The following is an 8524-nucleotide window of genomic DNA, read 5'->3' as shown; positions in this document are numbered from 1 at the left end:
GTATGACAAATAGAGGATTATTAAAACCAACAGTGCTAATGGAATACCCCAGAGCGGGGGTCTTCAATAGGGCGTCAACAGGGAACCCCTGGGGAGTCCTCAAATCTTTGTGTTTTATTTTTAGAAATGTAAACAGCACAAGGTACAGTCAGACATTTAAGCTAAAAGGATCACACAAAAGTCATGGGGACTTGTTTCCATTGTGTCCTCTACTAGTAACACTCATTGACCATACATGAAGCTAGTTAGCATTTTGTAGGTTTTAGAAACGTTTTTTTTACTGATTAGGTGCATAGTCTCCTATGTTATTGTTTTTCTAGATTGATATTCCTATGCATTTGTTATATTGTTGTTGATCTATGTACTGACATATTATCTTGCTTATTATAGTGATGTATTACCTGCTTATTGTAAGTCGCTTTGGATTAAAAGCTTCTGCTAAATGCCTAAACTGTAAACTGTACTCAATTCATCAACATAGCGTAAAAAGACAACTTGTCCACGTGTGGTTGGATCTTATTCTGGTTTCTTTGGAAAAGTGCCCGCATGTCAGGGTCAATATTCTTCTTTGAAGAGAGGCTGTTTTCGTCCCATGATTTGTTCACATAGTTCTTCACCGAATTTCCTTTGAAATATAACATGATGACAGCACCCCTGCCCTTCCAGATGGTAAACACCGCCATGATGAGGCCGATTGGAGTTATGTTATGTTCTTTCGCATTGGGCCATGGGCATTTTGGCCTTGGACTTCTTGTTGTGTGGTCCGTGCAGGAACAGAACCGAAGGTTCAGCTTTTCCATTGGATTCCTTGGATCTTGGAAATATGACACAACGTACGTTTAATCTTGCAGCACATCTGATCAGTCATCAGTGTGTGCATGGCAGAGAGTTTGGTGTGCCACTTCAACCTTACCATGTGACTAATGTCACTGTCACTCAGGACTGTCACCAAAGGATGTGTCCTTTGGTTACTGGTGACGAAACCAACGGCCCACCTCGGCCTCCTCCTCCTCCTACTCCTACTCCTCCACTGTACAGTCAGTGCAACTTAAGGAAGTAGTGTTTAAAGGAGTAGTTCACCCCCAAAATGACTTTTTTTCTATTGATTAGTCACGCCATGGAGAGTAGAGTTCAATAATATTTTTTGTTTTTTGTCACATTCCTAAGACAAAAATTTGATTCGAGTAAATTTACCCCCATTGATTCCGGATGGTGACCCGTTTCGAAACGGGTCACCATCCGGAATGAATGGGCGTAAATTTATTGTTATCACATTTTTGTCTTAGGAATGTGACAAAAACCAAAAAAAATATTGAACTCTAGTCTCCATGGCGTGACTAATCAATAGAAAAAAAGTCATTTTGGGGGTGAACTACTCCTTTAAAGAACTTGCTTCAGTTTATTTGCTCAGAGCATGCCCTACACATGCATACAAGCTGTCCTGTCAGTCACCCAGTGACCCTGGTAATTAAAAATAGTGAAAAAGTTATCTCAATTGCAGAAAACTATATAGGCAAGCTCTTATACTAGCTAAACAGCACCATCAAGGAAAATGAAGGAACACAAAAAAAGGCTAGTCAAAAGACATTCAGCACATGGCAAAGCGTTTCAAACTAGAGTTGTCGTGTCAAGCAGCAATGCTTGCGAGTTAAAGGTGATTTATGATGTACTGAGCTATTTTGGGTTTGCGACACCAGCGTGCAAATAACAGGGCTTTAAAGTTGGACGCTATAGAAACACACGACGAAGAGAGGACAACAAAGAAAATAATACATCCAATACATCTGACTCAAGCAGATGTGATGTTGCTAATGCCACCCTAAATAAAACAAATATCCCAAAACATAATTTGGGCAATTGTCTAAGAGTGGAGTCTCTGTTTAGATTAATTTAGTGTAAATAACTGCTTCTATTCTTATTGTGTTTCATGTGTTTGAAATTGATTACAGTGCCGCCATGCATTATTACAGTGACCATATTATCTTTGTTCTGTCACCAAGGACACACTTTCTCCACCATACCTCCAGCCAACCATCCCTCACCAGTTGAAGATGAAGCAGGACAGGAGGCCAACAAAGCTGGGAGGGAACATGAGAGCAGACTCACCAGGTTAGTTTAACTATTTATTATACCATCGTTTTCAGCATGTCACACATGGATGAGATTTAAATTCATCATTGTTGAGGGTGATGAAGATGAGAGGCCCAAGTAGTTTGGGCCACGCAGTCTTGGACAACACAACAAACAACTGCAAATGTTCATAAAACTGAAATGGACACCTAGAGGAAGCGAAAGTGCTGGTCATCATCAGGAGATCACTGCAGAATTGAAGAAGTAGGTCTACCAGTGATATCAAATCCAACAGTGCATATAGCATTAGCCATACATTCTAATGCTTGTAGAGCACTAGCCGTAAATTATAACGCTTGTAGAGAACTTTTATTTTGTAGACATTATCGCTCTACATACAAGCATTAAAGCCCATTCCCACTGGGCCAGATAAACAGATAAAAAAAAAAATCTCCATTCAAATGGATGGTAAGATAAAGATACAGATACAGATACAGATAAAAAAAATATCTGTCAGATATCTTTTTTTATCTGTATCTTACCATCCACTTGAACGGAGAAAGATATTTTTTATCTGTTTCTCTGGCCAAGTGGGAATGGGCCTTTAGGCCTATTAAAGGGGAGGAGGGGCTGTTATGGTGAACCCGTTTGGTCCCCTTACTGCTCCAAACATGCACAAATGCAAAATATAAGGTGCTTCCCTTGTTGCTCGATTGTTCTCTATCCAGACAATTCTTGAATTTATTTTAAGAAAGGCGTGGCAGAGGGAGAGCAGAAACCAGGATTACAGGTTAGGTAATTGGCACTGGGTGAAAAAATGGGTTACAAAATCATTAACACTTTATGTTTTCAGACGCTAGTTTAAATCATCATGATATATGTTTAGTGAATCATGATCACGTTAAAGGTACTTAATTGATTTCACTTAAGTTTCAGTTTTCATGTAGGTGACAGGCGGGGGCATTCCTCCAATCATGATCAAGTGGGGGCAGGCCTTGGTGCACGTAAGGCCCGCGCCTACTCGACCACGATTGGAGGAAGGCCTCACTCTATCCTGATTGGAGGAAAACTTGTCACCCAACAGTTTTTGAAACTGCTCTCTTCACAGGAGATATAGGCTGAAGTCCAAATATGGACCAAACATCCTATAGTAACTAGTAAGCCTACTATCAGAACATATAGCCTAGCCATTTTGTTATTATTTGAATTAAATGAAATCACTTACCTTACCTTAAATGTATTATAAAGTAGGCTATGTTTCTAGGCTTTGTATTGGCTATACAGAGAGGAAGACCCGCCCTCCAACCAAAAGCATTCAATGGGTACCATTTCTGGATTTCTACTTCTGTAGAAACCAATGGCGTGGCTCTGTCCATTTCTTTTTTACTGTCCATGATTGCAGCCTAGGCGTATGGACAGCAAGGCCAGCAGTCTGGGTGCTCTTTAATTTTATTTTAATTTTGTGTAGGAATCTAGTTCTGGGAATTTGGGAAAAGGTTGATACAGTATTGTGAATGTTCTGTCTCTACTTGTTAGCGCCTGGTAACCTATTACTTGGGTTTGTGTGACTTAAATCAATTATATATGTTTTCCACTAGATGGCAGCAGATCATTACTTACAGTGGTCATGAGTACAGTTGTATTGATGAAATATGGTATTTGCCAAGTTCCAAATCTGGTGCACAGCTTGAATATGAGCAGAAATTAGTACATTGTTATTTAAAAAAAACATATACTGTTGTTTCAACTAAAGGTTGTAACATTTTTGTACCACTGAAACATAATACACTTATTGTATATATTAGATAAATATATTTGAATTAATCAGTCATATGCCATAGTCTTATTTTGTGATTCAGATGCTGTTTTTATTATCAACATTGGTAACAGAGAGAGTATCAACAAATATTCTCACTTCTGTACTAAAAGACAACTGCAAAAAAAAAACGGCATTTAATTTTAAGGGATAATTTATCATCAGCCATAATATTAGCGAAACATGCGGAGGTACAGATGTAATACGATAATAAAGCCTTGGTAATACCTAGTCTGTTTGCAGCGGATCATTCAGAGTAATTTCTAATTAACACATTGCTATTTACCCTGATGGATCATTAGGACTCATCACAAAAATGATAATCCGGTCAAATTGAAGGTTTATGCTTCGTTCCCACATTACACCATGGTGTTGTTTGCTAATGAATCATATTGCAATTATTCAACGTATACACCGTAAAATCCTCAGTGATAAATTAACTCTGTGAATACAAATGTAACCAAGTAGACGTGTGAGGGTCCATTTGTGTACATTTGTTACACCCTCCGTTACAAATGGATAAAATGAACTGTGTAGGGGCAAATGTTTGATTGAGCCAGGCCAAATTCATTATAGGACAGACATGTGAAAATGTATGTCATGTTATTTAATTAAATGTAAAAAGAAAGAAAGCTCAGTGAGTTTAGGTTCTCGTTGGTGTAGCAGTCATTCTTCTACCAAAGAAAAGGGGTTTCCTTCCTAACTTTGATTTTCAGTAGTTATTTTGACATAAACTTCAAATTGATTCTGTGCTGAATATTCTGTGTGTGTGTGTGTGTGTGTGTGTGTGTGTGTGTGTGTGTGTGTGCGTGTGCGTGTGCGTGTGTGTGTGTGTGTGTGTGTGTGTGTGTGTGTGTGTATTACTGTTTATATTAGATATATGTACACTACAGTAGGTATGGTAGATATACTGTAATATAAATAAATGTACGTGTGTGTGTGTGCGCGCGCGCGCGCACACGCACACACACACACACACACACACACACACACACACACACACTGCAGATGCATTACTACTACTGTAATTTGCCCAGTTATTGATATGATAAAATCTCTTTAAGATTTCATTAAGTGCAGTAGAGCAGCTATTGTTTTGCATATTCATACCTGTAGGTCTAGAGCTGCAACAGTTAGAATGACGAAGATTTATCATTTGATGGAGGATGGATTTGACTCTTCTCCTGATAAGTGGTAGGAAAGGAAGAGCCACAGAGCTGAACACAAACTAGACCTCTCCTTTCATCTTGAAAGAAGAGATGATGAATCTTATTATCAGGGAGGGGAAGCTGTAACCTAATTGTGAAACAGTATCGTTAGGGAGGTTCTCCAACCAATTTCCATAAGTGGGGTAGTGGGAAGTATTTAGGCTACTCGAACTATATCTGTAATGAGAAAAGACAAAAAGGATCCATGTGCATGTTTTATGCAATCTCTTTCTGGGCGTAGATGAATAATTATTTATGATTGCAAAGCCTAAAAGGGAGGCAAGGAGATAAGGCACTGCAAAGAGACTGCATGGTGAAAAATTTAGAGAGGAAGTTAAATGAATATTTAAGGGAAGATGAAATATTTAATGGAAACAAATGAGCAAAACATTTAAAACGGCATGATAAATAGTAGTGTGTCATTAAAATGGCCCTTGTAATTTGTGCTATTAATTTGCCACAATTTATGGTGGTGTCAAATCAGGCCATATAGCGCTTTGTTTTCCCAATGCCAGCCATTACATGGGCACACCGTGTCTGTAATTCTTGGCCAACCTCATAACTGAGGAGTATTTGCCTTTGGCTCAGTGTACAGTAGTTTGTAATGATGCTACAAGGCAGAGAGCTATTGCCTTTGCTGGTTCCTTTGAAGTTAGGCTTATGGGGTTCTGGGTGGGAAAAACAAAATGACACACATCTACATTAGGATTGACCATGAAAATATTTGAAGTTTAAAAATGTGTCACTGAGGTCCTGGACAAGTTGATAAAAGATACAAGTCTGAGTTCTACGTATAGCACTAGAGAACGATATGTTGTACGTATCGGCTCACATTCATTTGTTTTCTAAATGTGACAATAATTAAATCAGCAAACAAATGATTATTCGAGTCAATGAGAACAATTATCTCAAAGACGCCTTTGAGACTTGGATGTGCATACTGAATCGATTAATTATCCTGCAAAAGATAATTGAGTGGGGCTAGTTCTTTGACTGCTATCTCTTCAGATGGCATCATTATAGCTCTTATAGCATTTCACACAACCGTTGTGATAGTCTGTTAATAACAGTGTAGGTCTGGGGTTGACAACCTTTTTTGACGTGAAGTGCCATGTTTTCATTTTCTTGATAGTCAGTGTTAATTATGACATCAAAATGAAATATTTCCAACTGATTTTGATTGTCCATAGGATATCCACAACAATCTTTATTTTCTTTCTTTAGAAATGATTTATTTCACATCAGGATGTAATGATCATTAAAGCAATAACCCTCCCAGACTCCCTCCCCAGTCCGAGTTTGAATGAATGTAGAATTATGTGCAGGATTTAAATTGTATATAGATTAGGGGACTTAATTTAACTGACATTTCTTTAATATTCAATTTTAAGAAAAAAAGAAAACTCAGTCTCACACTTATGCCAGTGTTTCAGTGATCACCCACCCCTGTGCCAATGTTGGCACCCGTGCCTAAGGCTGCCTACCCCTGGTGTAGGTTGTCACAGAAAAGTGTTGTGCTGTGTAGATAAATAGTAGTTTTTGAACTAATATGGTATATATATATATTTTGATTAGATGTGTTGATCTATTGTACTCTAAGCTTACACTTTGATTGCTTTTATGCTTGTTCAATTTAGAAAGTTTCATTTCATTATTCCTGAATCGTTGCAAAAAAAAAATATGAATGGGAATACATACTGTAGCAGCCAGATGTTATTTTGAGAAACTACACTATGTTGCCTATTTTAATACAATGCCTTAAGGTTATTGTGGTGTACCTGATATTATAAACTGTCCAAGTTCAGCTTTTCAGATACACTGTGTCATGCCCACATAGTAACCTGTAGACAGGCAGATAGTGACTTATAATCTGGACCGAGTCAGAGATCATTACCTCTGTGAATGATTGGGTGATAGCCTGAGCCCAACATCTTTATTTCCCGGCTCCGTTCAGTGGACGTGAGCTATCACATCTTGTTAACAATGCCATGGCTCCATCGTAAAGATGGGCTTCCTCTATCAGCTCCTTCTGTCTTGATCGCCAGTGAAGGGCCATCAGTCATCTGCTGCTACAATAGCCCTGCATGCTCACCTGTGACTGATGCCATGTGGATGATACTGTCAGAAGCCATTGTGCTGTGCATTCCCTCATCAGACACATTTTGCTTTTAGTGATAAAGGCGAAATATTTCAGAAAATGATTTTTCTTCATGAAATCACATTTAAGTTCATACAATCTTCATACAGTCTTTCACTCAAATATTGCTCTATTTAATCGTGGATTTCTTTTCAATGCTGAGATGCATTACAGCAGAGGTTTAGCGCAGAACTAACATGTTAATCACAACGAACAGAGGAAGGCCATGTCACTGTCAAAAACGATTAAGGTCAATCTATTTGGCGAGGATTTGCTTGTCGTAATGTTAAATCGTTACATCCTAATGATCCGTTTACTTGAGAGATCAGGTTGATATTTTATGTATAAGCACACATTCCATTCAAGGCCCTTTATTCTATTAACCTCTCCTTTCTTTATTGGAGCCTTTCTAAGATAATTCCCATAAGGTTTAGCCTTTGATAAATATTCTTTTAGGTCTAACTAATTAATGCATTCCACCATGATTTTCTACGCTTGTCACCCACTCTATAACCTCTGAACAGACTTTTCCTACTCAAATTAAAGGTCCTCTGAGACCCTACATGTGTGAGCTAATGATGTACGTAAAGGGCTCGAGAACCTGATATCTTGTGGGGGTGGGGGGGGGCTTGTTGAAATGTTTTGAAAGAAAGAAATTATATGACCAGACCCTTATGGAGTGTGGATATTTTCCAAGCAAACATGTTTTAGTTTGTACATTTTCAATTTAATTGATACTTATGACCTCTTTCCATTTCATAACCTGTGAATTCTACTTAGCATTTGTCATGGTCGAAGTGCTATGTAGAAAACAGGCTGTGAATCAGATATACACACCATGGCTGAGTTTTGACAGTGGTTGGAATTTGACATATCCGTAGCGATTTAAAAGTCAACAGAATGTAGCAAGTTAATGTTGTCTGGTGATTTGTGCCAATGTGCACCATCTAATTTACTTTTGCTATAGCACCATCTCTGATAAGATTTGGGTGCATCTTACTGTACACGTATGATGTGATGGGCACACGCACCTCTTCAAATTTCTTTGAGAATTACAAATGTCAGCATCCTTACATTTATAGACCAAATTTGGCAACCACCAGCAGTTATGTCCAAAGCAATGGTGAAAAATACCCCTTCTATCTGGGCCATCCTGATGGCTACCACCCAGTAAAACCCTTACGGCTCCATTTTGACACCTTATAAGATAAATTAAGACTCAGTATTTTGCTATGCACACACACAGACACAGGCCTAACTGTTTGATTTGGGATTTGAGTCCAGTTCATGACC

The sequence above is a fragment of the Nannobrachium achirus genome (genome assembly GCF_963921795.1).
Source record: "Nannobrachium achirus genome assembly, chromosome: 11".
Lineage (NCBI taxonomy): Eukaryota > Metazoa > Chordata > Actinopteri > Myctophiformes > Myctophidae > Nannobrachium > Nannobrachium achirus.
The sequence above is the reverse complement of the archived record's forward strand: the minus strand, read 5'-3'. Positions refer to the sequence as shown.